Below are 23,572 nucleotides of genomic sequence, written 5' to 3'. Positions count from 1 at the left end.
TGCTTGGTGATAGGATACAGTCTCCACTGTAAAGCCTCTCTTCATATGGATAACTCCCCAATGTATGTTTGGATCCTAGACCTCCCCTACATTCCAGATAGTGCAGCAAACCACCTATGCAACATTCCCACTTGGGTGCTCTACTGGCATCTCAAAACCAGCACGTCCAAAACTAAGCTAATGCTTTTCTCCGGCCAAACCCCTCATCATTCAGCCTCTCTTGTCTCTATATCAATTCTGTTCTTCTGGTTGCTCGGGACAGAAACTTGGAGTCCCCCTTGACACGTTCCCTCATGTCACATGTTCGATACACCAGCAAACCCTATTATATACCCATATGTGACCACTTCTCACTGTCACATGACAACACAGACGTGAGCAGTTCAAGTTTCTGACCCAAATTATCACAGTAGTCTCCTAGCTGGTCTTTGTGCTCTGCCCCATGCTCTATTACAGTCTATTCTTGACACAGCAACCAGAGAGACTCTTTAGGTTGAAAATATAAGTCAAATAAAGTCACCTCAGGACTTCCCTGGTGGTGCAGTGGTTAAGAATCCGCCTGCCCATGCAGGGGACATGGGTTCAATCCCTGGTCTGGGAAGATCCCACATGCTGTGGAGCAGCTAAGCCCATGAGCCACAACTACTGAGCCCAACCACAGCTACTGAAGCCTGAGCACCTAGAGCCCATGCTCTGCAACAAAAGAAGCCACCACAGTGAGAAGTCCGCGCACCTCAACAAAGAGCAGCCCCCACTCACCACAACTAGAGAAAACCCACGCAGAGCAACGAAGACCCAATGCAGCAGCCCAAAATAATTTTTTAAAAAAGGTTACCTCTTAGCTCAGTAGCTCCCCATTTCACTGAGTCAGAGTGAAGTTCTACCAGCAGCACCCAGCATTCACTGGTGCCTGTTGCCTCTTCAAAGACGACTCTGCTGCTCTGTTAGTGCTCACTCTGCTCTAGCCACACCTGCATCCTGGCCAGATGCCATCTCCCCCTGAGACTGTCGTGCCCAGCCCCTCAGTTCTGCCCAGCCTCGCCCTGCTCTCCTTCCCTTCCCTCCCCTGCACCCTTACCCTGTAACACAGTGTGATTGACTGGTGTGAACTCCTGTGTGAGGAACACCTTACACCATCAGAATGTTGATGCCACATCATGGAGATCTTTACTCCTTTGTTTGCTGATGTATCTCAAGTGCCAGGAACAGTGACTTGCACATAGTGGGTGCACATTTAACATTTATTGAATGAATTCATGTTTCTGTGTGATCACAAGCTCCCTGAAGGATGTAAAGAATTCTGTCTCCACACAAGCACACACAGCTCCAACCAGAGCCCACTCTCATCCTTCCATCTCCCACCAGAACCCGCGGTTCAGTGTTCTCACAATGACTGTCCCACTTTACCCATCGGTCCAGACCTTGTCCCCCGCTTTTAGACGATGACCAACTTAAGTGCAGACAGTCATGTTTTCTTCCCTTGCGATCTCCCCATTTTAAAAGACAGTAATGCTTTTGAATGAGACTTTTCCTGATGACTAGGACTGCCTCTTAACGTTCAAAAGCCAAGGTCAAAGGTACTAAGTATCCCCACATTCTAGTGAATGTTCTGGAACATTCTAAAGAATGCTGCAGTGCTGCCAGAATCATGCCCTCTCCCAGACCAAGATGTAGGTGTCCTGACCTTTGACACTGTTCGCCCCACAACCCATCCAGCCTACAAAACCAGGTCTAGAATGCGTTTTGCTTGAGTTGAGGACTTTTCTTGAGTTCTTGGCCCCCTTGGGGCCAGGGAGTACCCTTGTAGCAAACGGGTACTCCCTGGCCCCAAGACAAGGACTGGGCTCCAAAGTAACTGCTTCTGGAGATTGGGGTGCCTGGTGTCCCACACCCTGCCTGAGCACTTGTGAACAGCAGAAGGTTATAAGTCTTCCCCACGTGGCCCCCCACTGTAGCATGAGAAAGGATTCCTGGAACTCCACCTAGAGACACATACCCACCACTTTACTGAAAAGGGAAGCTAGCCAGGCAAGACGAGAGGCAGCAGTGGCGTCTGTGTGTCTCCTCCACCTGATGTTGGGTGTGGAAATGAGCATTGAAGGGACGTTACTCAGGGGTGGCCTTGAGTGATAGCTCTTCTTCCCTGATGATTCTTACACATGGTAGGGTGTTTTAAAGGGAGGACATGGGTGGATTACCCACCATGTTTTCATAACTCACACAGAATACTCCTGCTGTTTGATATGATTCTTTCGAATCTTAGATAATGGAAAACAAATATCGTAGGAAAGAGGGAAGATGCTTCTGGAAGACTGGGCTTCAGAGTCAATAGAAACATGACAAATTGCTCTTTATGGGCAATAGGGCAACATTCTCTTCCTTTTTATCCATTTCCCAGGAGCACTGAAGTACGACCCTTTGCAGTACAGTGTCATCTTCATGACACGATATTTCTCAGAAAGGATGCTTTAGCACTGATCAATCTGTACACAAGCCACGGTGTAAGTACAGTGTCCAGAAGTTTTGTACTTGAGGAAATGGGCCCTTAGCAATAAAGCACTATTTATAGGACACCTCATCATATGGGCATCCAGAGTGTCTAATATAAACACCAAGGGAAAATAAATGTAGCTCAGTCACAAATAAAATCACATATGATGAGTTCCAGTTTATTTAGAAGATTAACTACATGAGTGGTTCCATGTTCTCTCTATTTATATGGTTTCATAGATAAATGCTATGCCCAGAATAGCTCCAAATGCCTCACAGAATATGAGAATATCTTTTCTCTTCCAGAGACATTTTTCATGGCACAATGAAGGATTAATTTATGTTAGAAATAATAATCTTATTGGGTGTACCTGATTGGATTATTGAAAGCAGGTGTGTTTTGAGTTGGTTTAAATGTTTTCTCCATCACTTCGCCATCTGTAATGAGACTAAACTTTTGACTTTGTCTCCTACCTAGAGCAGAATTTTCGGGAAGAAAGGAAGTTTCGCAAACAGTTGGTTCAGCTCCCTCTTTTGCCGTCATCCCACGGTGGGTGTTGTCTTCTCGTGTGTACAGAGCTGCCCAGTGCTGGGTAGGGCTCTTGCCCAGCATCAGTGCCCGTTCCTGCTGTGGGTTTTCTCCTTATTAGTACCCAGCCTCTGTTGTTCACTAGCTGTGTGGCCTTGGGCCTCAGTTTCCTCATCAGTTAGATGAAAGAGTTCAGTTAGACCATCTCTGAGACCTTCTCCAGCTCTGAGATGTAGCATCTCTAAGACTCACAGAGAGCCTTGTAATGAGCAGAAGTCCCTTAGCATAATGGAAGTGTCTGATCCAACAAAAAATTACAAAATTCATTGTGGAGTGTATTTCTTCTTTTGTTCTGCTTCTCAATCAATTTCTTAACCAGTGTTTCTCGTATTTTCTCAGTGACTCAGACATTGTATTATTTTTTTTCTCGTTCATCCAAAGGCACCCTCTCCAATTGCATGATGTGCCAGCTACGTGGCCACCCAGGGAGGTCCTGCATCCTCTCTGGGTCAACTCAGTTCCTGGATAGTTTAGAAAGCCCTCTTTGTCTACTCCAACTGTATTTGTCCGTTCCTCTTATAAAATCAGAGTGATGCACAGATCCTTTGGCATTCAGGATGACAGTCAGTCCTTTGCAGTGTTAACCTTTATCATGTGCAGCTACTGGCATTATGCATGTTTGCTTGTTCTGTATGCTGTCTTCCAACGTAGGTTGTGAGGCAGGGTGGGTGCTCTTACCTACCAAATAGCGTCTACCTCAAGGCTTGATCGAAGTCAAGTGTTGGTTGAATGAATGGTAAAGCGATAGTCCCAGAAGCCTGAATGGGAGGAGGGCCAGCAAGGCTGGAGACTGACAAGCAGGGCGAGCCTTCCGGCAGAAGAGGCCTCCTCGGAGTTAGGCATTGATTTGCTGTGGGGACATTTTCCATGATTCTGGGCCTGGTTTTCAGCCACATTGAACCAGAAATTAATCTAGAATGCCGACATATACAACATAGTAAAGATATCTAGCTCTGAATACATCTCAGAAAGAGAAACACAATTAGGTGATGTGGAGAAACATGTCAGGGACTATGAGTTACAGCTGCATTGACTGAGAGCCTGGCAGCACGCCAGGGTTTTGCATGGATGCTTTCTGCAAAGGAGTTTCACACAGGATGACATTGAACATAGGAGATCCAGTAAAGCTAGATCCTCCACACCAAAGCTTACGCTCTCTCCAGTGTGCCTCACTGGATCTTTCACCAAAACTCAATAGAAAACGTACACCATCTTAATGAAGGTAGAAATAGTACTTATGAGAGTGTAGTGTGCTGTACTATTTCCATGTGCTTTATCTCACTCAATACCTTAGGAAGGTAGAATTTTCTCCTTCACAGAAATGGGATAACTTCAAAATCACAGTTTGTAAGTGGGTTAATACAGATTAATGAATGCAGGATTTTCAGAGTTCCAGATGTAGTCAGAATGGGCCATGCAAAGATTATTAACAGAAATGGTGTGGTAATTATATCAACTTAAAATGCATGTAGAAACTGGGAATGAGAACCACCTATTCACTTCTTTAGAGGAAAATAATGCCACCCTTGAGATAAGAGCAGGTATCTCAAAAAGAAAAACAAGCCCTTGGAATTGTGTGTTGCACGTCTGCTCCTGCTGACACAGTGGAGTTGGAGAGAGTTTAAAGTGAATCCCTTTTATTTTGTGCCCAGCTTGCAGCTACAGCTACACTCGCAGCCTGTAAGCGGAGACTAGCTAACAGAGAAACAGCATGGAGGCCAGGGGAGCCCTGACATGGATGGGGGAAATCACAGTAGACAAACCTGATTTTTGTTTCTGGTAGAATTATAAGATTCGTGGAAATGGGGAAGACAGTGGATGCTGTATATGTTTATTTTAGCAAAATACTTGATATTGTATTTTCATGACGTCTTCTTTTATAAAGAATATCAGATGGTTTGGAAGCAATCACTGTCATTTGTGTTTGAAAGTAGCTATGTTGTGGTAAATAAAGGAAAATAACAAAAAATCCAGTGGGACTAGGTTTCTCCCACGTGGTGAAAACGGTAGGGATGAGAGGGCTCAACTCCAGAATGCCTGATGCTTAACGAGAGACAGGGAGATGGGAAGGTACAGGTGGTTTGGAGCAGTGAGTTCAAATGTAATGGAAAGCAGGAAAACTCTAGAAATACCCTTAAAAGACAGAATCGGAGATAATTCACTAAATAAGTTCAAACCTAAAGGTTCCGGAAAGCACCTGCCAGGTGAGGAGCACATTGGAAATGGGGGAGCTAGCATATCGCTGGATTCTAGCTGCTGTTTTCCTGACAGTGGACCCTGCTGCCTCTTGCTGGAAGGATGTCCAGACAAGTGTCAGGAAGGCCCCTCCCATGAGTCCCTGGGACCGAGTTGCACCCACGGAGTTGCTGACTTTGCCCAGCGTGTTGCCAGCCTGTTCTCCACGGACCCATCTGGCAGTACTAGTGTAAACATTCAGGTTTTTCTTTTCTTACATTTTCACCACAAGTTTTATTTCTTCCCTGTCCATTCAACACTATTTTTCTCCTTCTACTAGAAAAATGTACTGTAAGATTTCTATTCTTTCACTTAAACAATGAAAATAATTGTGCTTCAGTGATTTCTGAGAAAATGGAATAAACAGGAGGAGATGTCAGTAAAAGTACTGTTATCTTTTCTTTTAAATGGGTCAGAGATTTTTGTGAAGCAAAATTATTCAAATGATTCATTTATAAAAATGCCTACTTTTTGTACTTTAAATATGCTAACAATATTAGGGTTCTCTGCACAGGTAAGAGCAAAATATCATATTGGTTCTGTATGCATGTGTGTACACACACACACACACACACACACACACACACACAGAGAGAGAGAGAGAGAGAGAGAGGTTGAGATTTACTTTGAAGAGCTGGCTCTTCAATTATGGAGGCTGAAAAGTCCTACTATCTGCCGTCTGCAAGCCAGAGACCCAGGAAACCTGGGGTTGTGATTCAGCCCAAGTCCGAAGGTCTGAGAATCAGGGAGCTCATGGTGTAACTCCCAGCCCGAGGACAGGAGATGAGATGAGAGGTCCCATTCAAGCTGTGAGGCAGGAAAAAAAGGCAAAACCCTCCTTCCAACACTTTTTGTTCTATTAAGGCCCTCAACGGATTGGATGATGTCCACGCACATTGGGGAGGATCATGTACTTTATAGAGTCTGCTGATTCAAGTGCCAGGCTCATCCAGAAACACCTTCACAGACACATGCAGAAATAATGTGTAATCTGGGCGCCCCATGGCCAGCATGGCAGCTACTTATCTTAACACTTGTTTTCACCCTTTGAAATCTATGGTAGAAGACTTAACACCGAGAGACTCCCTAACCCCACCTCCCAGATACATTAGAGCAGAAGATAGAATCACAGACATCTAAATCGGGAGAATTGTCAGGGGTCACAGGCTGGGCGATAGAACTTCCTCTACTGTGCCATTTATTCTGGTCAAATGCAAGTTCGCCTTCTTAGAATCTCATGTCCTAGGGTGTCTTGCTTAAATGACCACCATGTTCACTGGGGCACTGGCAGGGACAGAGGTCTCCGTCCAGAGGCAAATGGGGGTCTGGGATGTAGGCAGCTGTTCCTTGAGGTCATCCAAGGACCTAGGTCCATTCTCGTTGCTTCACTCCTGCAGGATGCCTCCTCTGGTCTGCAGAGGTGAATCGGGCCTCTGTCCACAAGAGGGGAAGGAGGAAGTGAAGCCCAGTGAGTCCGTCCACGGCCATTTGATCTCTCTCCTTTATCTGGAAGGTAGTCACGGGCTCACCCCAGTTGTGCCTTCTAAAATCCCCCAGAGTGCAGATGAACATGGGACACAGGGTCTGTTATTAAAAGGAAAAAGGAGGAAAGAAATGGGGTGACAATTAGAGCCTCCTTCACAATTACCCATCCACGTGCAAAACTGTAATAATAGCATAAGGTAAAGATAATTTGGTTGGGACCAGTCGGAAACAGGGATGAAATGACCACCTGAAAGAAGTTTGTGTTTAGTTTTCTGATGTAACAGAGGAAACTTATTAATAGCAGAAGGCAGCAGAAAAATGGGCATCCACAGCACAGATGTGTCCTTCTCAGCTCTGGTGAAATGCGTCCCTTGCTTTCTGCCTGAAGACACCTCCTGTCACCTGGCAATGCTCAATAACACAGGTTATGCCCTCCAACTGGCCTCCCTGCCTCTCAGGTTCCCCCACATCTAATCTCTCTCACACACAACCTTCTCCTCACCCAACACCATCCCACCAAGGCAACAAGAAGCTGGGAGTGTCTTCACATTTACTACCAAAACCCAGACCCCCTGGCCTGGCTCCTGGTCCTCCACGGCCTGGCCGCATGCCGCTGACGATGAGATCTTTTCTCATTCCTGCTCAGGGATTCAGGCAGACATGCCCGCAAACGCCTTTGAATGTTAGGTTCCTAACCTTTTCATCCTTTTTTAAGAAATGCTTTTCATTTTAATGCCGCTGTACTTTCTGTTTGCGTTTGAAGCCCTTTTCCTGTTAATGACCTCAAGGTAGATGTTTCCCCTAATTGAAGAAAGAACAACAAAGCTTTAGCATCACCATCTCGCATCTCATGCCTGTTGCTCCCTTATTAAAGTATCATACAATGCACAAACAGCTGTTTTCAGAGTGCTTTTTACTTTCCGTTCCTGAAGCAAAGAAATATTAATGGCAAATCACAGTGAAGTGCCCCAGCCGATAGGACTAGCTGCTTTCAGAAATAATCACTCCTGATGGGGTCCCAAACAATATATATGTATATTTACGGAAAGAAATCAGTCAAGAACATTCCTCTTTGACCGGTTGGTAAGACGTTATGGCTTTGGTCCTAAAAGAAGCTCCTCGTGCCTTTCATCTCAATTAGCTAGTGCACCAGCCCAGGCAGAGACAACAAAAGCTCCTTTCAGAAGGCCAGGGCAGAGGGCAGAAGGTAAATTGATAATTGGATGCCGTTCCATGGCAGAGACCTCAGGATAGAGGATGAGGAGCCGGCTGGTAGCTGCTAATGGGCAGACAAGAGCAGTGTCAGCGTTTTATTACATATGGTCAATGGTCAAAACACATCTTTGATCTTCCTCACCCACTCTTTATAGAGCACTTTGTTCCTTCCCTCCTAAAAGCTTATTAATATCTGCTCTTAGGAAAGACGGGGGGAATGCGAATGTGTTTTACTTGCGGGTGAATCACCTCTTCAGGCGTCTTTCTTCTGAAAATGAATCTGTTCTTGTGGAATAGAGGCTCCAGCCCCAGGTCTGCAAACTTCTGGCCATGCATGAGTTACTACCAAGGTATTTGTCTAAGTAGTAATAATGATAATAATAAAAAGAAAAGTATCATTCAATTGTTGTATTAGGCAAAATGGGATGAAGAAGTCCACAGTACGTCTGTAATAACATTAAAATAGTTGGTAAGACACAACCAGGCAGGTATGGATTTTAAGGGTGGTACATCCGTAGTAAAGATTGAGAAATAGTTTAACAACGGGCTGCTGCATCCACGGTGGATGCCAAGAACTCTCATTTCCCCACCGTTAAAGAGCTTCAGGATGGAGGTGAAACTCCAGCTCCATTTGCTGTCATTTAGGAAGATGGATTGAATTGAGGAAGCCGTGAGGAGGCTTAGATTTCCACAGGGCCATATCCTACGACCAGTAAGCCAAGCAGCCTGTGAAGGGACAGTCATCTGCTTCTAGTTTTCTGGCTTGTTTTGTGATGAGTCACTGGGATTATAACAGTGCACCTGAAGTGGTGTTGAAAACCACACATGGATATTTGCTTACTTCGTAGGCACGTAGAGCCAAATTCTTGGAGGTCAATATAGGACATATTTTACCTAAGCTTTCACATTGACATTTGCCTGGAGTTCCTCGGGTTGTAGAACAACAGGAAATAGTGCACTGGTTTCACTGTAATTTTTTTTAAGTTCAGTCATATGATAAAATTTTAATCAGGTATAACACAGGTTATGAATCCTGGGATCCTTGGTACAGTGAGAAGGTGACTGGTCCGGGAGATGGAAGACCAACATCTGCCTCTGGCCCGAGCTGTAAGCTTGTAGTATGAGCCTGTGCAAGCTGCTTCATCTCGCTTCCTCAAATGTGAGAAGGTGGTTGAGGATCATCTCCTCGGTCTCTTTAAGAGCTAACAGTCTACAATCCTTTTTTTTTTTTTGGTTTTCCTGAGCAATTAACAAGGATGATTGAATGGGTATGCTGCCTTTTCGTCTTGTTTTATAGGAGCTTAAGTTTAAAAAAAAAAAAAACCCGAAAGCTAAACAGAAAACCACAGCTCACTGTGCTGCGTGTTTACCATAAGGCTTTCCTGGATGTTTGTGTGTGTCCTTTGCCATGTGACATATGCTGTGTGCCTTCCTGTGAAGGTCCAGGAAGGAAACACACGTCACCTCCAGGCTCACCACTGACACCTGACCTAGAGGAACAGCCTTGTTGGCCATTTTCTAGGGACCTGCCTGAAGCATTTCACAAGCAGATGCTTTTAGATTCCTTTTCCCTACAGTTTTCTCTAAAGGAACTATCTCACACTTGTGAGTTTTCCATCATTAAACCAAAACCCACAGCCATTGTACCTGCCACACTTATGCATAGGTGCCTCATCCTGAGAGCTGCATCATCATCATCTTCTGAGCCACATGTTGTTTAAAAAATGGCACAGGCTCTGAGATATCTACGTTATTTTTCTTACTTGCCTTTTCACATTTAATCCTGCAGATTTATTCTGCCCTTTCACAAACAAGAATATATTATGTACATTGAATTTGCTGTTGACGCTGTGTCAGGCTAAAAAAAGATACTCTCTCATACTAAGAAATTTTGAATAAATAGGCAAGAATTTTAGATATGGTAGAGTATATATGTCAGATAAGGAAAATGAATCCATTTTCTTTATTGAATATGTGAGAGGATCCTGCCCATGCAATGTGTGCTACTATAGCTTCTTGCACTGATTGATTTGTTTTCAGTCATTGGTGTCGAAATCCTACTACGTTCACCATTTTTGTCTCCTGGTTCTCTGTCTGGCAGCCCTCAGGCCTGGGCTGAGGGACATGCAGGCACCCAGGGCAGCTCAACACTGACCCAGAAGTGGTTTCTTGTCTCTGGCAGTGTCATGGAAAAGCTGCTGCCATGGCTACCATCAACCTGCTCAAAATACTTTCTAATCTTTTAGTTGGCAAAAAAATCACCTATAAAGAGGAATTGCTTCTTGTTTATAAACCTTAGCAGAGTCAGTAGATCTGTTTTACAGACGAATAAGGGGGCAGTCAGGACAGTCGTGAGCCCAACCAACAGTAAGGGTTATTGACAGTCCTAAGTACAGTAACCCTGTTCTTTTTCCCTGTTGTTGACCTAACAAAAGCTCAATGGGTTAAAGCAACCCAAAATTATTATCCTACAGTTCTGGAGGTCAGAGTGTGAAATGGGTCTCACTGGGCTGAAATCAAGATGTCAGCAGGGTTCATTCCTTTCTGGAGACTCCAGGGGAGAATCTGCTTCCTTGCCTTTTCCAGCTTCTAGAAGCCACCTGCGTTTCTTGGCTCATGGCCCTATTCCTCCATCTTCAAAGCTGTGCCAGGCTGAGTCTACCTCATGCTGGCGTCTCTCTGTTTCTTCCTCTTCTATCTCCCTCTTCCAGTTTTAAGGACCCTTGTGATGACATCGGGCTCACTGGGATAAGCCAGGATGAGCTCCCCCTCGTAAGATCATGAACTTAATCACAACTGTGAAGTCCCTTTTGCCATGTAATATATATAACATATTCATAGGTTCTGGAGATTAGGATATGCACATGTTTGTGGGGTCATTATTCAGCCGACCACAGGCGACCCTCTGGTCCTCAGATTCATGTCTCTCACATGCAGAATATATTCACCCCATCCCAAGGTCCCTAAAAGTCTCAACCCATTACAGCATCAACTCAAGTCCAAAATATCATCTCTTATCAGTTCAAAAGTCCCAAATCTCATCATGTAAATCAACTAAGTCAGGTACGGGTGAGACTCAGTGTGATCTAACATAGGCTGAAATCTTTCTCCATCTAAGAGCTTGTGAAACTCAAAAAACAAGTTATCTGCTCCCAAAATACAGTGGTAGAACAAGCATAAGATAACAGTTGCAGACATTCACATTCAAAAAAGTAAACAAGAAAGGAAAAAAAGGAGTCCCCACCAGTCCTACATAATTCCAAAATCCAATGGACAAACATTTTTAGGATTACTAAACAGAATAATCCTCTATAGCTTGAGACTCTGCCTTCCTGCTGGACCTGCAGCTCTGCCCTCAGAGGCATTCTTCCTAAGAAATAATGAATCAAGACCAAGGAAGAGTGTGTATAAAAAGCTCCATTATGCCTGCCTTGTTGGAATTTTCCCTTCCTACTTTTTCACTAAGTCAAATCTGGGTTATCCAAGTCCAAATCAAGAACACTCAGAAGATCATTTGTGGGTCAAAACCCACAAATAATATAGAGAGAATTCTCTGCAGGTCTTCGAGGCTGGAAAGACTGAGAAACTGTTTCTGCTTTTAGTTCAAGATCTGGAGGCAACTAAGGTGAAGCTTCCTACAAAACAAAGGCCAACATTTGTAGAGCACATTTATTTAAAAATTACTCTTCTAAAGTTTGGTACTTTCCTAAAAGTGAAAAAGTCTACTTCTAGACATCAGAGAATACATATGCTCATCTAAAAGAAAATTAAGTTCCTATCTGTTCTGCTGCTCTGAGTTAATGGTTTAGCCAAACAGGTCATAACACATTTCCTTGCTTTACGTTGGTTTTGAATTTCAGGTCTCATGTAAGTCATATAAGACGAATATTAGCTTCCCATTTATACCTGGAGAGACAGATGCAGAAACAGAAGAATATGCATTAAAGCCAAACTCAAAATATAATTTATAACCTAATCCACTGTTTTAATCACTAAACAATTAATTTTGTTCATGTCTGGGAATGTGAAAACTTGTGAAGGATTTCCATATTTAAGAAAAGAGACTGTAAGAGCTAGAAGAAGTAGAGTTACGCCCATAAGACTGTATCTGTAGGGTCTCCTTTGCACCTCTGTGATTCTGTACACATGTTCTAGAATGTCCTCGCTAGTCTTCAGTTGCCATAAAATTAAAGGAGAACATGGGAGAAACTACAGCTCACCCTAGACTCCTCGTCACAGTCACTGCTAAGGCGAGCTCTTGAAAGGTTAGGAGCAGTGACATTAACATAGTCCCACAAATGCTGACAGGCATTCTAAGCTCCCAAATGTATATAAAGAATTTTTTTGCAATCTCAAAGTATTATCATTGGAGGGGATTATAAAGATTATGTGGTCTAATGCACTAATTTCACAGACGGGAAAACAGAGGCTTAGTGAGATTAAGAAGCGTAGGTAATTATTCATGGCAGGGGCAGGACCAGAGAATTCAGTTCTCCTTCAGCCCGGTACATTGTTTCTCTGCCTTTGTGTATAAAGAAAAACGTATAAATCCTAGTAACTTCCCATATGTATGTGGTTTCCCCCATGGTGTAGTAGTCTAAATCTAATGGATTGATATTGTCATATTTTCTAGAACTAAACATACGCACACATACACATAAAGACAGCTTGATAATTCCCATACCTTGTGTGATCAGAAATAAGGAGTCCCACAAAGAGCAGGCACATTCACCGTGGTTAGCCCTGGGGCAGGCCCTTGGCTGGCCTCTCAGGTCTTCTCCCCAGCCAGGCAGGGCCTTCAACAGGTGCGCCTGGGGCCAGGAGATGTGTTGATAGGTCCACCTGCCATGTGACCCTTCAGCTCCAGGACAGCTGAGGCTTCACCTCCATCAGAATGCACTCTTTCCATCACAGGCAGACTGCAGCATGTTACCCAAATATCATGACCTCCCACTCATGCCAGGACTGAACAGATGTCCACTACTATTTGGGGTATATTTTGTGTATTGTATTGAGTGCTTTACAAACATTACTTCATCCAATCCTCACATCTGTCAACAGAGTGTCACCAGTATTTGATCTTATTTGGCTTAGAGAGGTGAAGTGACTTGTCTCGGGAATGACAGACCCTGGATCCAATCGAGTGGGTGTGGGAAGGAGTCAGAAAAGCTTGTCTAACCTACACCTGCATGTTGTTGGAGTGAAACAAGACCTCCGATGCCCTTCCTCCTAGCATAAGAGAGCAGCAAATCAGAGACAATCATACTTTAAAGACCATGTGCTTGAACTGACTCGTATTAAAACACTGTTGTCCAGAGAGGGCAAAATGGCTTACCCATCATCATGTAATCTCTCTAGGACTCAGAGGGGAGGATGTGGACCCAAATGATCTAGGAGGTCCCTTGGACTAAAATATTATCTAGTAAACCCTTGTCTTTAAAGCTTCAATTGCTGGGGAAATTGGCAGCCGACCACCACTATGCAAGCACAGTGAATGCTTCAGCAGCCCGCTGACCGCCTGCACAGATACCCTCGGTAAGATGTGCATCTCTCTCTACCCACTTGGGAGTAGGATGAAATGGCACATTCCATTTTCAAAGTGGGCTCCTTGCACATATCGGCAGTATCAAGAATTTGAAAAACTGTACCGTGGAACCCGTAGTAACTTGCTAGCACGATTTACTCACCCAGGTAATCCAGGTGACAGAGGTTACAGAGTCACGCAAATTCCAAATGCCATTTCAAAGCCAGCCAAGGGGAGAATAAGCAGATTTGTGTTTATGATAATGACATTTAAAAGTCTAAAATTATAGGGTTGTTTACAGAGATGGACTTATTATAAAATAATTGCATCCAACTTCACATAAACATAAAAGAAAGTCATTTTGTTGTGGATGGTTGAAAGGAAAGGTTTTCTTAAAAGAATGGAGAAAATAAGACTCAGTTTCAGACAAAAATCTTCAAAGGAAATTCATGGAATCTTAAAAAGAGAATCTCACTCAAAGAATTCTCTAGAATTTCCTAAATTTAAAAGCATTGTTTTTCTTCAGACATCTAATTTAGATTACATACCAAACCCTATAATAAACCTCCCACAAAGAAATAATAGTAGACTGCATGCATTATAGATGTTTGGGGTTCACTCCATTTAAATATAAGTATTGACCTTTTACTAACAGTCAGGATGCCAATGTTCTATGGCAACAGCGAAAGAAAGGTCACAATAATATTTTCCAAGGCAATTTTTGGCCCTTAGTGGGGAGTTCACTATTATGCTTAGAGGCTGTGCCACTTGAGAAACAATGGGTAATGATCACATTTCACCTTGAGCATGTTTTTTTTTCTCTTTCTAGTCACAGACAGCTTGCACCTAAGCGGTAGCTACTGTTCCTGTAAGATACGTTTAGTCACCATTTAAGCATCAAATTGCCTGTGGTGGAGGTTCAGGTGGGATGTGTCTGTTAGTCTTTGGGGTGTTTGACAGCCGTTAATCCCAGAGGCAGTATTTGGAGAGATGTTATCAATAAAAAGCTTTAATTCTGGGATCAGCAAAACCTGAGTATGACACCCAGGTCAGCCTGTTTCAGCTAGAGACTTAGCCCATCTCTGCCCCAATAAATGGGGAGTGAGTGACAGCACTCACTCTCAGAGCCGCTGTGAGGATTCCAGATGGTCAGATCCAGGCAACTCCTGAGATAGTACAAGCAGTCAATAAGCATAGCCATTCCTGTTATTGTTACACACTTATCTTAATTATCTCAATAGTTTAAGTTTCATGTTTTGTAAGTGTGAGCAGATAGTTCAAAGCATTTTAAAATATAAAATGTGAATGCATTATTTTAACAATTTCCCCTTGGCTCATACAGCTTGAAACAGTTATTGTTTCATAGGTTTTGAAGCGGACTGAGATTTATTACTAAGTTTTATATATCATAGGAATAATAAATATTATACCATTGGTACATTATACATAATCTGTATATGTTTACATGTATATATTCTTATGTGAATTTAGTCATTTTAATGAACTTGGCAAAATACATTGATGTTGGATTCTCCAATATCATGTGTTCTGAAAAACAAATATATTACATGAACAAAACTACAGTATCAAAAGATACCATTTTAGCAAATATGGGACTGACGATAAATCTTTTGTAGGCTGAAGTCATACCATTCACAGTAATTTAACTGAAGAATCTGCAGATTCTACAGCTATTTCAATCCCTTCTGGGTTAAGGATTTCCCTTAATCAATGTTCATTTTCTCTATGGAATCTGTTTTTAAGAAGCAGAACAAGGAACCAGTTTCTCTGATTAATGGTATCAGGTGTAAAAGTTTCAGTTACTGAAAACTTTTTTTTCTTTTTGTGTCTGTGTGTGTGTGTGTGTGTGTGTGTGTGTGTGTGTGAGTGACTGGCTTTATTCTGATATTGCCTTTATGACATATATCTATAAACATATCATTTGAACCTCATAACAACCACAAAAGTAAGTACATATTATTATTAAACCATTTTTTTTCTTATTGATCCCATATATTTTTTTGAATTTTAGAATTTTATTTTTTTATACAGCAGGTTATTAGTTATCCATTTATACATATTAGTGTATATATGTCAATCCCAATCTCCCAGTTCATCACACCACCACCCCAACCCCCACCACTTTCCCCCCTTGGTGTCCATACATTTGTTCTCTACATCTATGTCTCTATTTCTGCCCTGCAAACCACAGCTTCCACATACATGCGTTAATATGCGATATTTGTTTTTCTCTTTCTGACTTATTTCACTCTGTATGACAGTCTCTAGATCTATCCACGTCTCTACAAATGACCCAACTTTGTCCCTTTTTAATGGCTGAGTAATATTCCATTGTATATATGTACCACATCTTCTTTATCCATTTGTCTGTTGATGGGCATTTAGGTTGCTTCTATGACCTGGCTATTGTAATAGTACTGCAGTGGAACATTAGGGTGCATGTGTCTTCTTGAATTATGGTTTTCTCTAGGTATATGCCCAGTAGTGGGATTGCTGGGTCATATGGTAATTCTATTTTTAGTTTTTTAAGGAAACTCCATACTGTTCTCCATAGTGGCTGTATCAATTTACATTCCCACCAATAGTGCAAGAGAGTTCCCTTTTCTCCACACCCTCTCCAGCATTTTTTGTTTGTAGATTTTCTGATGATGCCCATTCTAACTGGTGTGAGGAGAGACCTCACTGTACATTTGATTTTCATTTCTCTAACAATTAGTGATGTTGAGCAGCTTTTCATGTGCTTCTTGGCCATCTGTATGTCTTCTTTGGAGAAATGTCTATTTAGGTCTTTTACCCATTTTTTGATTGGGTTGTTTGTTTTTTTTAATATTGAACTGCATGAGCTGTTTCTATATTTTGGAGTTTAATCCTTTGTCTGTTGATTTGTTTGCAAATATTTTCTCCCATTCTGAGGGTTGTCTTTCCATCTTGTTTGTAGTTTCCTTTGCTTTGCAAAAGCTTTTAACGTTCATTAGGTCCCATTTGTTTATTTTTGTTTTTATATCCATTACTCTAGGAGGTGGATCAAAAAAAATCTTGCTGTGATTTATGTCAAAGAGTGTTCTTCCTATGTTTTCCTCTAAGAGTTTTATAGTGTTGGGTCTTACATTTAGGTCTCTAATACATTTTGAGTTTATTTTTATGTATGGTGTTATGGACTGTTCAAATTTCATTCTTCTACATGTAACTGTCCAGTTTTCCCAGCACCACTTATTGAAGAGACTGTCTTTTCTCCATTGTATATCCTTGCCTACTTTGTCATAGATTAGTTGACCATAGGTGCGTGGGTTTATCTCTGGGCTATCTGTCCTGTTCCATTGATCTTTATTTCTGTTTTTGTGCCAGTACCATATTGTCTTGATTACTGTAGCTTTGTAGTATAGTCTGAAGTCAGGGAGTCTGATTCTTCCAGCTCCGTTTTTTTTCCCTCAAGACTGCTTTGGCTATTTGGGGTCTTTTGTGTCTCCATAAAAATTTTAAGATTTTTTGTTCTAGTTCTGTAAAAAAATGCCATTGGTAGCTTGCTAGGGATTTCATTGAATCTGTAGATTGCTTTGGGTAGTATAGTCATTTTCACAATATTTATTCTCCCAATCCAAGAACATGGTATATCTCTCCGTCTGTTTGTATCATCTTTAATTTCTTTCATCAGTGTCTTATAGTTTTCTGTATGCAGGTCTTTTGTCTCCCTACGTAAGTTCATTCCTAGGTATTTTATTCTCTTTCTTGCAATGGTAAATAGGAGTGTTTCCTTAATTTCTTTTCCAGATTTTTCATCATTAGTGTATAGGAATGCCAGAGATTTCTGTGCATTAATTCTGTATCCTACAACTTTACCAAATTCACTGATTAGCTCTAGTAGTTTTCTGGTGGCATCTTTAGGATTCTCTGTGTATAGTATCAAGTCGTCTGCAAACAGTGACAGTTTTACTTCTTCTTTTCCAATTTGTATTCCTTTTATTTTTTTATCTTCTCTGATTGCCGTGGCTAGGAATTCCAAAACTACGTTGAATAATAGTCGTGAGAGTGAACATCCTTGTCTTGTCCCTGATCTTAGAGGAAATGGTTTCAGTTTTTCACCATTGAGAATGATGTTTGCTGTGGGTTTGTTGTATATGGCCTTTATTATGTTGAGGTAGGTTCCCTCTATGCCCACTTTCTGGAGAGTTTTATCATAAATGGGTGTTGACTTTTGTCAAAAGCTTTCTCTGCATCTATTGAGATGATCATACGGTTTTTATTCTTCAGTTTGTTAATATGGTGTAACACATTGATTGATTTGAATATATTGAAGAATCCTTGCATCCCTGGGATAAATCTCACTTGATCACAGTGCATGATCCTTTTAATGTGTTGTTGTATTCTGTTTGCTAGTATTTTGTTGAGGAATTTTGTATCTATATTCATCAGTGATATTGGTCTGTAATTTTCTTTTTTTGTAGTATCTTTGTCTGGCTTTGCTATCAGGGTGATGGTGGCCTCATAGAATGAGTTTGGGATGTGACTTCCTCTGCAATTTTTTGGAAGAGTTTGAGAAGGATGGGTGTTAGCTCTTCTCTAAATGTTTGATAGAATTCACCTGTGAAGCCATCTGGTCCTGGACTTTTGTTTGTTGGAAGATTTTTAATCGCAGTTTCAATTTCATTACTTGTGATTGGTCTGTTCATATTTTCTCTTTCTTCCTGGTTCAGTCTTGGAAGTTTATACTTTTCTAAGAATTTGTCCATTTCTTACAGGTTGTCCATTTTATTGGCATAGAGTTGCCTGTAGTAGTCTCTTAGGATGCTTTGTATTTCTGTGGCGTCTGTTGTAACTTCTCCTTTTGCATCTCTAATTTTATTGATTTGAGTCCTCTCCCTCTTTTTCTTGATGAGTCTGGCTAATGGTTTATCAATTTTTTTATCTTCTCAAAGAACCAGCTTTTAGTTTTATTGATCTTTGCTATTGTTTTCTTTGTTTCTATTTCATTTATTTCTGCTCTGATCTTTGTGATTTCTTTCCTTCTACTAACTGGGTTTTGTTTGTTCTTCTTTCTCTAGTTCCTTTAGGTGTATGGCTAGATTGATTATTTGAGATTTTTCTTGTTTCTTGAGGTAGGCTTGTAGTGCTATAAACTTCCTTCTTAGAACTGCTTTTGCTGCATCCCATAGGTTTTGGATCATCATGTTTTCATTGTCATTTGTCGCTAGGTATTTTTTGATTTCCTCTTTGATTTCTTCAGTGATCTCTTGGTTATTTAGTAACATATTGTTTAGCCTCCATGTGTTTGTGTTTTTTACGTTCTTTTCCCTGTAATTGATTTCTAATCTTATAACGTTGTGGTCAGAAAAGATGCTTGATATGATTTCAATTTTCTTAAATTTACTGAGGCTTGATTTGTGACCCAAGATGTGATCTATCCTGGAGAATGTTCCATGTGCACTTGAGAAGAAAGTGTAATTTGCTGTTTTTGGATGAATGTCCTATAAATATCAATTAAATCTATGTGGTCTGTTGTGTCCTTTAAAGCTTGTGTTTCCTTATTAATTTTCTGTTTGGATGATCTGTCCACTGGTGTAAGTGAGGTGTTAAAGTTCCCCACTATTATTATGTTGAAGTCAATTTTCTGTTTTATAGCTATTAGCAGTTGCCTTATGTATTGAAGTGCTCCTATTTTGGGTGCATATATATTTATAATTGTTACATCTTCTTCTTGGATTGATCCCTTGATCATTATGTAGTGTCCTTCCTTGTCTCTTGTAACATTCTTAATTTTAAAGTCTATTTTATCTGATATGAGTATTGCTACTCCAGCTTTCTTTTGATTTTCTTTGCGTGGGATATCTTTTTCCATCCCCTCACTTTCAGTCTGTATGTGTCCCTAGGTCTGAAGTGGGTCTCTTGTAGACAGCATATATGTGGGTCTTGTTTTTGTGTCCACTCAGTGAGCCTGTGTCTTTTGGTTGGAGCATTTAATCCATTCACGTTTAAGGTAATTATCGATATGTATGTTCCTGTGACCATTTTCTTAATTGTTTTGGGTTTGTTTTTGTAGATCCTTTTCTTCTCTTGTGTTTCCCACTTAGAGAAGTTCCTTTAGCATTTGTTGTAGAGCTGGTTTGGTGGTGCTGAATTCTCTTAGCTTTTACTTGTCTGTAAAGCTTTTGATTTCTACATTGAATCTGAATGAGATTCTTGCCAGGTAGAGTAATCTTGGTTGTAAGTTCTTTCCTTTCATTGCTTTAAATATATCATGCCACTCCCTTCTGGCTTGGAGAGGTTTTGCTGAGAAGTCAGCTGTTAACCTTATGGGAGTTCCCTTGTATGTTATTTGTCGTTTTTCCCTTGTTACTTTCAATCATTTTTCTTTGTCTTTAATTTTTGTCAATTTTATTACTGTGTGTCTCAGTGTGTTTCTCCTTGGGTTTATCCTGCCTGGGACTCTCTGTGCTTCCTGGACTTGGATGGCTATTTCATTTCCCATGTTAGGGAAGTTTTCAACTATAATCTCTTCAAATATTTTCTCAGGTCATCTCTCTCTCTCTTCTCCTTCTGGGACCCCTATAATGCGAATGTTGTTGCATTTAATGTTGTCCCAGAGGTCTCTTAGGCTGTCTTCATTTCTTTTCATTCTTTTTTCTTTATTCTGTTCCTTGGTAGTGAATTCCACCATTCTGTCTACCAGGTCACTTATCCATTCTTCTGCCTCAGTTATTCTGCTACTGATTGCTTCTAGTGTATTTTTCATTTCAGTTATTGTATTGTTCATCTCTGTTTGTTTGTTCTTTAATTCTTCTAGGTCTTTTTAAAACATTTCTTGCATCTTCTTGATCTTTGCCTCCATTTTCTTTCCGAGGTCCTGGATCATCTTCACTATCATTATTCTGAATTCTTTTTCTGGAAGGTTTCCTGTCTGCACTTCATTTAGTTGTTTTCTGGGGTTTTATCTTGTTCCTTCATCTGGTACATAGCCCTCTGCCTTTTCATCTTGTCTATTTTTCTGTGAATGTGGTTTTTGTTCCACAGGCTGCAGGATTGTAGTTCTTCTTGCTTCTGTTGTTTGCCCTCAGGTGGATGAGGCTATCTAAGAAGCTTGTGCAAGTTTCCTGATGGGAGGGACTGGTGGTGCATAGAGCTGGGTGTTGCTCTGGTGGGCAGAGCTCAGTAAAACTTTAATCCGCTTGTTTGCTGATGGGTGGGGCTGGGTTCCCTCCCTGTTGGTTGTTTGGCCTGAGGCGACCCAACACTGGAGCCTACCTGGCTCTTTGGTGGGGCTAAATGGTGGACTCTGGGAGGGCTCTCACCAAGGAGTACTTCCCAGAACTTCTGCGGCCAGTGTCATTGTTCTCACTGTGAGCCACAGCCCCACCCCACCTCTGCAGGAGACCCTCCAACACTAGCAGGTAGGTCTGGTTCAGTCTTCTGTGGGATCACTGCTCCTTCCCCTGGGTCCCGATACACACACTACTTTGTGTGTGCCCTCCAGTAGTGGAGTCTCTGTTTCCCCCAGTCCTGTCGAAGTCCTGCAATCAAATCTCACTAGCCTTCAAAGTTTGATTCTCTTGGGTGTTTCTCCTCCTGTTGCCGGACCCCCAGGTTGGGAAGCCTGACTTGGGGCTCAGAACCTTCACTCCAGTGGGTGGACTTTTGTGGTATCAGTGTTCTCCAGTTTGTGAGTCACCCACCCAGAAGTTTTGGGAATTGATTTTATTGTGATTGCACCCCTCCTACCGTCTCATTGTGGCTTCTCCTTTGTCTTTGGATGTGGCGTATCTTTTTTGTTGAGTTCCAGTGTCTTCGTCGATGATTGTTCAGCAGTTAGCTGTGATTCTGGTGCTGTCGCCAGAGGGAGTCTACTGAGGACTTGAAAAGGGTAAAGAGGAATCTTGGCCTTTGGTACTTTCCCTGGAAGCTGTGGGAAGAGAAGTCAAACTTCACTGAGTACTAATTAGGATTTTCTCAAAACATTTTCTCTTAAAAAAGAAATCCATAATATATATTTATAACATCTTGCATATTTTGAATTCTCAAAAACATATAATAAGAAATCTATGCATGTTATAAAGATCTACACATTCACTCCATCTAGATCTTTAGTAAACGTTACCTCAGCCCCTCACTCCTCCTCTCCTTTCTTCCCTAAGGGCCAAAGTCACAACATCTCAAGGATTTGGGCAAATGAATTCTTTTGTCTTCAATTTCTTCTTGACTACATGCAAGAGAAAAATAGATGTTAGTGAAAGCCAAAGAAAAACCTTATTTTTCTAAGTGATCTGACATATCAAATGAAATACTGACTTTTAAAAAAAATAAAAGCTTTTTGAAAAAGATAGGTTATTTACAGTTCTCAAGAATAAAAAGTATTACACAAGGTGTACATATGCATACACTGCTTCCTTTTATTGGAGACCTGGCACTATCTTCCCATGATGTTTTCCTTGCTAGCTAGCTAACACTCTCTTTTGTTTTATCATTCAAGGCCTAGCCCTGATTTCTCACATCACATGACAGTGTTGCTATGGGAACAGTGGCTTTGTGTGTCCCTGAGGGAACAAAGGGTGATTTCCATTCGAGGACTTCAGAGCAGGCTTGGTTCCCTGTTGGTAAATGATTGTGGTAACCAGCATATTAAATGTTATCGGCAAAATTCCATTCATATTTTACATGTCCTCTCTCCAGCAAACAGTTCTTTCAGTACATGTTATTACGACAACCTTGGGACACAGGCCAGAACAAAGTGAAGCTTTGCAGGGTTGAGAAGGACCACCAGTCAAAAGCAAGTAGCAGGATTTTGAATCATGGCTTTTGTTTTCTGAATCCCAAGTCACAGCTGTTTCCAGGAGATTTAAGATTCTGCTGTCATTTTTTAAGAAAATCTTGGTACCCATATGACTGATCTTAAAGTGAATGAAGAGGCAGTCAGATAGTCCCTAGCTTTCCCAACTCCTGCCTGGTACCAATTCAGGTACCTGGTTTACGTGTGTAGACAGCCTTAGTGAAAAATCCAGAAAAACTCGAAATCTATTGAAAAAAATAAAATAACATTGTAGTGATTAAAGTTACAGCTGTTACATCAAATGAGTACGCCCACATAAGTATATAATTGTTTACAGATACGATGTATTTATTTAGTGCATTTTTTTTGCTAATATATTTATTTAGTTCATTTCAGCCTTAAAGTATTTTAACTTTTTTCTTACATACAACATTCATGTTGTAAAGTATACAAATCATAAGTGTACAGTCCATTACATTTTTAAAAAAATGAGCATATGCATATAACCACCATCCTGATCAAGTTATAGAACATTACCAACACCCAGAATTTTCTAATCATAGCCTTTGTAAAGGTGACCACTGTTCTCACAGCTACCATTACAAATTTATTTTACTAGCTTTGTAGTTCATATAATTGGAATCATGTAGTATGTCTGACGGGTGTGCATACATAGTTTGTTCTTTTTCATAGCTTTAGAAATTCCATTGTATCAGTATAACTCAAATTATTTAGTGCTATGTTGTTAAGGGACTTTTGTGCTGTTTCTAGTTTGGGGCTGTTGTGAATAAAGCTACTATGAACATTCTCATAAATATCTTTTTGTGTATATCTGCACACTTTTCTCTTGGATAACATTGTTAAACTCATTTATCCTCACAGTTTATCTGCATATTCTAATGAATTTTCTATCTGCACAGTTATGCTGTCTATGCAAAATGACAGTTTTCTTTCTAAGTCTCAGGATCTTTATTTCTCTTGCTTGTCTTATTGCACTGGAGAGGAGCTCCAGTTTACTACTGAATAGAAAGTGTTAGAGTGAATTCCCAGACAGAAACAGAAAGCTCTCAAAGTATTCTTTTCTCTAGTATAATATTTTCAGGGGTTTTGGTAAACATCCTTTACTGTATAAGGAAATCTCCCTTTATTTATGGTTTGCTACAAGTTCTATTATGAATGGGTGCTGAAAATATAGAGGGCGTATTTTGCATCTTTTGAGAATCTCATGTGATTTTTTTCCTTTAATATGATGTCACAT

The sequence above is a fragment of the Grampus griseus genome (assembly GCF_964374135.1).
Source record: "Grampus griseus genome assembly, chromosome: 2".
Taxonomy (NCBI): Eukaryota; Metazoa; Chordata; class Mammalia; order Artiodactyla; family Delphinidae; genus Grampus; species Grampus griseus.
The sequence above is the reverse complement of the archived record's forward strand: the minus strand, read 5'-3'. Positions refer to the sequence as shown.